We start from the raw sequence: 9,248 nt of genomic DNA on the forward strand, positions 1-9,248 counted from the left end.
TTAACACCCATGTTCAACCCGTAAACCCTTAATGATGATGTTAATCAGTCTCGCGAACATCCCCATGGCCGTTTTTAAACAGGGTTCGGCCCGAAAACGCGTAAAGGTTGGACCTTTAAGTTAAAACGTTCAATACTAGTTTAAAGTCCTCTTTTAATCGAGCCGTACATGATTATGGTTTCATTAGTTTTGTTTTGGTATCAAGTTTACAGCTTTTCGTTCTATTTACACCCGATCTAATATTGTTCTAAGTTTCATGATTAAACGTTATTAAAAACATAAACTTTAAAGGCGAACGGCTTACCTCGATGCATTCTTCGGTCTCGGTTAGCTTGCTTAAGGGCTCTAGATCTTGTGTCTATCTTGAATCGTGTGTGCTTGCTCGGATCTCACCTCTCTTTCTCTCGGCCGAAGGTTTATGGTGTAGGTGTGTGTGTTTTTTGAGTGTGTAGAGATTTGGGTGAAAGAAAATGAGGATTTAGGGTTTTAGGGTGGGTATTTATACTACTAAGGCCCATGGACTCTAAGCCCATCCCACTATCTTGATCCATTTTAATTACCCAAGTCCATAATTCTTTTCTTTATTTAGTATTATTATTATTCAACTAACTCATTTAATTCACCTAACGAAAATATTATATTAAATATTAATCTAGAAATTTCGGGATGTTACAGTTATAGGAGCCTAAGCCCTAGCTTGAGGCCTCCCTATTTTTTAGGCCTCTAATTTTTTCAGGAAAACAGTTTTATATATTATTATTATGTTTCTTGTTTTTGTGAACGGTTATTATCTGAAATAAATAAACAACATGTTATCAAGGGTTAAGAGGTTGAGGAAACGTGCGCTGGCCATCTGCAACTACAGTTTAGGGAAACTGATTCGACGATTGCGTCTTTCCAATATCAAATGTTCCAATCAAATGAGGCTTCAATATATGATATATAACCAGTTCTTCAATCATCTTTAATTTTAATCACTGATTTATGTCCAATCTTCTTCTTTTGTTTTCAACATCGGTGCAATCACAATTGGCAAATCAAGTGGCTGATCTTTAGCTATTGAGTGTTGGCATCGCAATTCTGGCATTATGCTAAGTACTCTTCTTTAATCTTTGATTTCTTAAGTTAGTCGATTTGTGGATTGAATTATATTTTAGGCTTTAGGTAATAGAGTGATTACTTTTGTTATATTCTTGATTTGTTGAATGGTAATTGATTTAGAAATAACCTTTCTAGAATATTACTTGTGTTATATTCTTTATTTTCTGCATGGGGAAAAATAAAAATCAAATTCAAAAGTGTGAATCTGGGTAATTCAAACAAACAAAAAATAAAAACTAACCGAGATGCTTTACTGGAATCAAATAACTTTTTAAAAGGCCCAAGATTTTAGTTAGCTTTAGGTCTCCAAAAACGTTGAGCCGGCCCTGATCCAAGTAAACTAGTTGTTTGTTGTTTGATCTGTCCATAGGACCTACAACATGATCCTCTCTTTGCAAATAATCAAAAAAATTAAATGAAGAAAGTTTATATTTGAAAATAAGATCTTGATAGATATATGAAATGAACGAAAGAATATGAAATAAACAAGGGATTTAAAAATGTTTTGTGAGATGGTTAGAGATTATCGAACAATTGAAGGAGGGAATATAGGAGGGCAAAAGCAAAATGGAACAAAAAGGTAATCAAGGAACCGAATAATAAAAACGTGGGTAGAGAATTAGGGTTAGACTTGTATTAAGAAGTGATTGTATTCAGCTCTTTCCTCAAATGATCAACTTGTCATTTTTAAGGATGACGAGCGCTATATATATTAAGCTCAACTTAGCATATAACATGCTGTCTTATGTTAGAAAAACTATATAAAATTGGCAAATACATTTAAATTATATTGGTAAGCATAAAATATCACATATGGTGGTATAATTAATATCAAATAGGAAGAGGGAATTAGGTCAGAATCTTATAGCTCTTGCATTTTTGAGGCTATTTAAGTCCAAGTACCCTTGATCAGTACACACCACATTAATTCCTTCTTATTCTTATTGGCTAGAAAGATGGAATACACAACAATAATAAGAATGGTGATGCTACTTGTGTTCCTTGGGTGGCTCTTTATGTGGGTAATACGGCCAACAGGAACCTACAAAAACACATGGACCCTCTCGCTTTCGAAACACCTAAACTCCACTTATTTTCGCGAACAAGGTTTCATATATACATATTGTTTATAACCTATTAACCTTATTGTCTATGGACATTTTCTATAAAAAGAATTTGAATGCATTACTAAAAGCAGGTATATATGTTGTGTGTTTTCAGGAACTAATCTTGTGCTTTTCTCATTTCCAATAATGTTTTTGGCATCTTTGGGCTGTGTTTACCTCCATTTTCAGACAAAACATGTCCAAAAAAGGTAAATGTATTGTTACAACCATGTATTAATTAACAATCAACAAGAGATCAATTTGCAACACGTGCAATATGTTCTTAGATCACACATAATGAATCTTTATAAAGAAATAAAAGAGAATAGTACAAATGTGATGTCATTTTCCCTCTCTCCTATCTTGTTAAAATTGAAACAAAACACGAGTAAGTTAGTTTTCTTATTCGTTTGCTCATATATAAGTAACCTAGACATGTATATATTTGTACAAAAAATATGAATTAAGTAGTTTGATAGTTGTTTTATATACGTAACACACGCACAACAAAAGGCTTTTAGTGAGCTACAGATCGGTAATCCGTCAGTGAAAGTGGTTCCTATCGCTAATGGTGTGACTAAAGTAATTATCGCCGAGTTACTATCATGACAATGTCACATTTATCATTGATCAAAAAATAAAAACAGGCTTAATATTTTTTCTTCTAGCTAGTTATCTTAGATGTTTAATATAATGTACTTATTAGGGGTGTTTACGGTCTGGTTTTCGCAGTTTTAGGGTCAAATCTTGAACCAAACCGTTAGTAACGGTTTTTAGTTTTTGCAAACCATAACCAAACCGTAGAACATTTAAACCGAACTGAACCAAACCGTTACTAATGTTTTCGCGGCCTTTCCGGTTTGGTTCGGGTTTTATACAAATTGTTCGACATATGGTATGATATATTTATAGTAAAGTTGACAATAATTTACAAATATCAAACATGTGTAGACACAATATGTTCATGGTCTAAGTTTAAACACAAGCTGTTCGAAACACACATCAAAATAATCATGTGAACAAACTTTAATATGCCAAAATACATCAAAAAGTTAATATATATTATATACATTACTAGTTCTAATTTAACAAATATATTCATATAATCTAAGATATTTTAAGAAATTAAACATAATTAAATTATACAATACGGTCCGGTTTTATACGGTTGGTTTTCGGTATAAACCGTAAACCAAACCGTTTGCTACGGTTTGAAATTTTTGAAACCGACCGACCGAAACTTAAGAAAAAAAACCAACCATAAAACCGAACCAATGACCGATTTGGACGGTTTCACGGTTTCGAACTGAACCGTGAAGTGAACACTCCTAGTACTTATCATCCCATAAAAAGGCTTAAATATGTACAACTAATGGTACTTTTTTAAAGTTGTTGTAAAATGGAATGTTCACTGTTAAAAGTACAAACATCAATTAAACTCAAGACGGGTACAAATTGGAAGAGGTGAATTCGCTATCCCTAATATATAGCAAATTTATCTTTATTTGTTTTCTAATTTTCATGTAACATATAATTAAGTTTTTTTAAAAATAATTTAGTATATTTAAAATGAACATTTTTGTTTACTTTTTATAATCTTAAACACCTATTTAATTACTTATGAAACAAATTAGTTTTTTTTATAGAGTTGATAATTTGTGCAGAAGTTTCACCAGAAGAAGATGGTTGGACTTCTTGAAACGGCCGATAATTGTGATGAATCCTCTAGGGATCGTGAGCGGGATGGAGCTCGTGTTTTCAGCCATGTTCGTTGCGTTATTAGGATGGTCGTTATACAGTTACTTGCGTTACAGCTTCGGTCACCTTCATATGCACATGCACAGAGGGGGGGAACAAGTGTAAGTACAATCCATGACACCATAGTCGGTACTGAGGATTTAAGTGCTCTATACAGGAGAGAGAAAAAGGGGGGGTGGGGCGTGGAGATTCTTAAACAACAATTAATGTTATAAAAATAAACATAGTAAAATCATAGTATTAGCTTTGAGGTTTTAATGTTTTATATAGAGGGCGGGCGTAATAAGTTTTTCAGTTTAATATTTATATTATAAAATGGTGCCTAGGCCGAGAGTCGACTAGCACTTGCCATGGGACCGACCCTACACATAAACACACGTAAAATTAAGGAATCATATCTGACTTTGATTATATAGATCTTTTTTTACTAATGATAAAATTAAATGCAGGTGGAAGACCAAGTTCCGTAGCGTGTCGTTGAGGTTTGGGTATATCGGAAACATAACATGGGCGTTTTTGTTCTTCCCGGTGACTCGTGGATCGTCACTATTACGCTTGGTTGGGCTTACATCAGAGTCGAGTATCAAGTATCACATATGGCTGGGGCATATATCCATGGTTCTCTTTAACCTACACAGCATTGGGTTCATTTTCTACTGGGGCATGACTGATCAATTGGAATTGGTACTACTACTAATGTCCCTCAAATTCTTTTATTTATTATGAATTAGGTTTTAGTAATATTACTCCTACGTATAATATTATTTCGTTAAATAATTACATTGGCATACTGATATATACTAATAAAATGAAAATATAATGCAAAACAATATTAATTAATTTATTATGAAATAGGGTTTAGTAATTTTACACTCTTATAAATTTATTTATATCATCTATGGTATTACATAGGTTCTAAAACTATTATATACAATATATTATGCAATGTGGATTACAAGCTTTTGTTTACAACTTTAAAAATTCATAATTATAGTGTTATTATAAGAATCGATAAATTAAAAAAACTTTCTTTTATATTAAAAAAACTAGACTCAGATTAATCTATGTTAAATATACATGTAGCATACTTCCTACGTCTCATTATAAGTGTCCTAGTTTGACTTTTCAAGTTTTTCTTTTGCAACATTGACCGTAAATATTTTTGTTCGTGTCATATAATATTTGATGAAAATTATATCAATGTAAAATACATTTAAAACTCAATCCATTCATATATTTTACATCAAGTATTATATAATACAAACAAAAATATTGTCGGTCAAAGTTAAACAAGAAAGATTTGATAAGAAGAAAACACACTTTTTGTGATGATGCAGATGAAGGAATGGAGCAAAACTTATGTTTCCAACATAGCCGGAGAAATTGCATTTGTACTTGCAATAGTTATGTGGATAACAAGCATCCGTAGCATAAGACAAAGGATGTTTGAGATCTTTTTTTACGTCCACCAAACTTACATTCTCTCTATCTTCTTCTACATCATCCATGTAGGAGTGGCCTACTTCTGCTTAATTCTTCCCGGGATTTTCCTGTTTTTAATAGACAGATACTTGAGATTCTTACAGTCAAACAAAAATTAGGCTTGTCAGTGCGCGTTTGTTGCCTTGTAATGCCTTTGAACTTAACTTCTCCAAGATTGCCGGTAAGATAAATTAAAAAGGTTCATTTGAAAGAAATAGTCGCATTATGCAGCATAAAGGTCGCATCAGGTCTAATGCAACTGTTTTTGTAAAATAAAAGTTACATTAGACGATTTTTTTTTGTAGTGCGGTATATTCAAACTGTTTATATGAATTTATGATTAAAAGAAATCAAAGAAATAACTAAAAAATTCCGACACGAGCTAGCTACTATTATTTTTTTGTTTGTAAGATTATAACTCGAAACTTAGGTACATTATTATTATATATATCAAATTTATCGCAGGATTGGAGTATAATCCAACAAGAATCTTGTTCGTGAACGTGCCATTAATCTCCAAATTGCAATGGCATCCTTTTACAGTGACGTCCAATGCTAATACCGAGCCTGATATCTTGAGCATTGTAATCAAGTGTGAGGGAACTTGGTCCCAGAAGCTTTACAAAGAGCTTGCTCATTCACCGGTTGATAGTCTTCAAGTCTCCGTCGAAGGGCCCTATGGACCAACAACGTCACATTTTCTAAGGTCGTTTATAATGCATAGAGTAAACATGATCACAATGATGAAAGTATATTAAAAATGAACCATAATCTAGTCATGCAGTAATATTAATCTATATATCTATAACTTTTTGTTAGGAATGATATACTTACAAGATACTAATTATATTAATAAAACATATTTATTTTAATATGTATCTTATTTAAAACTTTGAAATCCAATTGTGTAATTTTTGTTTTCAATCAAATAGTAAATGGAAAATAAACTACATTAAATAATAATTAATGCATTTTCGAAACCAAATTAAATCTTAATTTTCACATATTTTTGAGTTTATTTAAAAATTGTTATAATACACTTTCATGTTATAAGATTTTTAAAAATATATGTATCAATATTTTCCATCATGTGTGGTACATGGTTTCTAAGACGTTACTGATTGTCTATTTTCGTCTACAGTTATGAGAATCTAGTATTGATTAATGGAGGCAGTGGCATCACCCCGTTCATCTCCATAATCCGTGAGCTTACATTCCAACAACTCAACGATAACCGCAAGATCCCAACAAATATTCTCCTCATTTGCGCATTCAAAAACTCGACGGATCTTTCAATGCTAAAACTTATGCTTCCATTAACTTCAAACACTAGTACCACTTCAAATCTTTCTAAAATAAATCTTAAGATACAGGCCTACATCACTAGAGAAACCGAGCAGCAACAACCCCTCGAAAACACTGAGAACTCTCTTCGAACCATATGGTTCAAACCCGAGCCATGTGACGTGCCCATTTCAGCACCACTTGGACCCAATAGCTGGCTATGGTTATGTTAATAATCTCCTCATCATTTATCATGTTTCTTGTTTTCTTGGGGATTTTCATTAGATACCATATCTACCCTAAAGAACTCATTGGAGGACCTTCAGCCTATAATTTCACTTTAAAAACTTTATGGGACATGTTTTTTTGTATGTGTTAGCATCTTCTTGGCTACTAGTTTCGTGTTTTTGTGGCGAAAGAAAGAGAATGGTAAGAAGGAAGGGATGAAAGTGCAAAACTTGGAACTTCACGAAAGTGGAGAAATCGAAAGTTGTCCTGATCTATCTGTTGCTGAAACTACCGAGATTCATTTCGGTCATAGGCCTGATCTAAAGAGTACGTTTCATTTCCCTTTACAAAATTATCTTAAGTAGAGAATCTGATAACCGCATAATATATTTGTACCTAATGCTTAAGATACGCGGTTATACAACCGTTTTATATAATACTAGTTAAAGCAAAATGAACAAATGTTTAGAAAGTTCTCACATATATATGTTACATATATATATATATATGATAGAGGTATATTTTGAGAACCTTGATGAGTTGTAAGAGAGGCCGGGGCACTAGTGTGGGCAGTTTACCGCATGGCAAACCCACCTCTAACTATATGGGTAGTTTGCTAAATTACAATTTGTGACAAAGGTTTATTGTGTGGTTATATGACTTTTGAAGATATTAAAATACCCCTTAATAATCAATCTATTACATACATTACAAAAAAAGTTTTAGGGTACTTATGGGTAGGTGTTTTCATTTATTTTTTGGTTTGTGGGTACTTGAGGGTAGAAATAAAATAACAATATATGATTGGCCGGTGAATGGGTAGTACCCATGAGTGCCCCTTTCTCTCTAAGAGCTTTAAGAACTTAATATGTACCACACATTTAATTAAATGAGTATGAAATATGTTGCTGATAATAAATCTGATTAAAAAATTAATCAGGAGAGAGAATAAAGATTTTTGATGATTACACAAGTTTAAATGTTAGTTACACATTACGTTACTTACACTTACGTATTATATACGTGTAAAAAAATTCAAAAAAAATGTTACGTAGAGTTATTTTGAGTTCTTAAAACTTAAAGGGGTTCTCAAAAGTAATCAATCATATATATATATATATATATTAAAGAATCCATATATTTATGTTTTTTATGATTGCAAGGATTCTGATGGAGAACAACAAGAAAAACTCAGATGTGGGAGTTTTGGTTTGTGGGCCAAGAAAAATGAGGCATGAAGTTGCTAAGATATGTTCTTCAAAACAAGTTAATAATCTTCATTTGGAATCCATGAGCTTCAACTGGTGATGATAAAGACAATTAATGTGTGAATGTTGCTTTTACATTTAAATATTTGGTCAAAGAAGAGTTCCCTCAGCTGTGTGTATCTGGTTTGTAAATCAAGTACAGTGTGTAATAAATAATAAGACCTGCATGTAAATATTCTTTCATTTGAAGGTTTGATTCTCACTCAGTGTAGAGTAGAGATGGAAGTCATGATGAAAGTAGTATTATATATCTCATGATTATGAATGATTGTTGTATGTACAACAAGTGTTATATATCTCTCTATTTTGTACAAAAATTTGTATGATAATTTTTTTTTTCCTTCAAACCATCACATTTGATAATATGACTCATCTAACTCTACTTCTAGTCTTAAACTACTCCAAGTAAAATCTATTCTCGTGCAGCTTGTCAGATTTTAAGCCCCGATCTTCGCTCCAAAAATAATACCAAGTAATTTACATGTTCCTATTTGATATTTGATTTACTTGTTCTGTTATAATCATAACTTAATTAAAAAAATTATGGTTATAATATGCTTATGTTGTTGATTAATACTAATTAAGTTATTGTTAGTACCTATAAATTATAAATGTCCTTCTATTTGGGGTATACCACATGTACATGCATGTTAGATGCCAAATGAGAGATTTTTTTTATTACTATCGTGGGTCAATGTGATAGCATACGAAGTACAATCATCTTACATTTGTACATGAACTTCTCTATCTTACATTGCCCCCCAATTAGGGTTTTCAATTGTACTACACTTTTAGGGGTTTGAAGTGTACTACATTCATGATTTCTTATTTCAAATATAGTTGCTTCTTCATTTTTAAAATAAATATAAGACATTTTTTTATGATTTAAGAATAACATGACGAATTTGAAAACAGCTCGAGAATAAAAATAACTAAATGTCAACGATTGCTAAATTCGTATTGTACGTTAAAACAGACAATGTTTTAACTGTCATAAGACTTCGAGTTTATCTCCTATAAA

At 32.0% G+C, this 9,248-nt stretch overlaps 1 pseudogene across 1 annotated transcript; it reads left to right on the forward strand.

The window, feature by feature from the left end:
* Nucleotides 1–1,811: 1,811 nt before the first annotated feature.
* Nucleotides 1,812–8,498, forward strand: LOC143550038 (ferric reduction oxidase 4-like; annotated as a pseudogene). Its single transcript, XR_013138257.1, has 8 exons — nucleotides 1,812–2,208; nucleotides 2,323–2,416; nucleotides 3,872–4,066; nucleotides 4,415–4,649; nucleotides 5,303–5,628; nucleotides 5,913–6,153; nucleotides 6,589–7,290; nucleotides 8,123–8,498. The product of XR_013138257.1 is annotated as a ferric reduction oxidase 4-like (transcript).
* The last annotated feature ends 750 nt before the right edge of the window (nucleotides 8,499–9,248 follow it).

Source organism: Bidens hawaiensis, unplaced genomic scaffold (genome assembly GCF_021521415.1).
Source record: "Bidens hawaiensis isolate Kalapana, Puna unplaced genomic scaffold, B.hawaiensis_p1.1 tig00015918_1, whole genome shotgun sequence".
NCBI lineage: Eukaryota > Viridiplantae > Streptophyta > Magnoliopsida > Asterales > Asteraceae > Bidens > Bidens hawaiensis.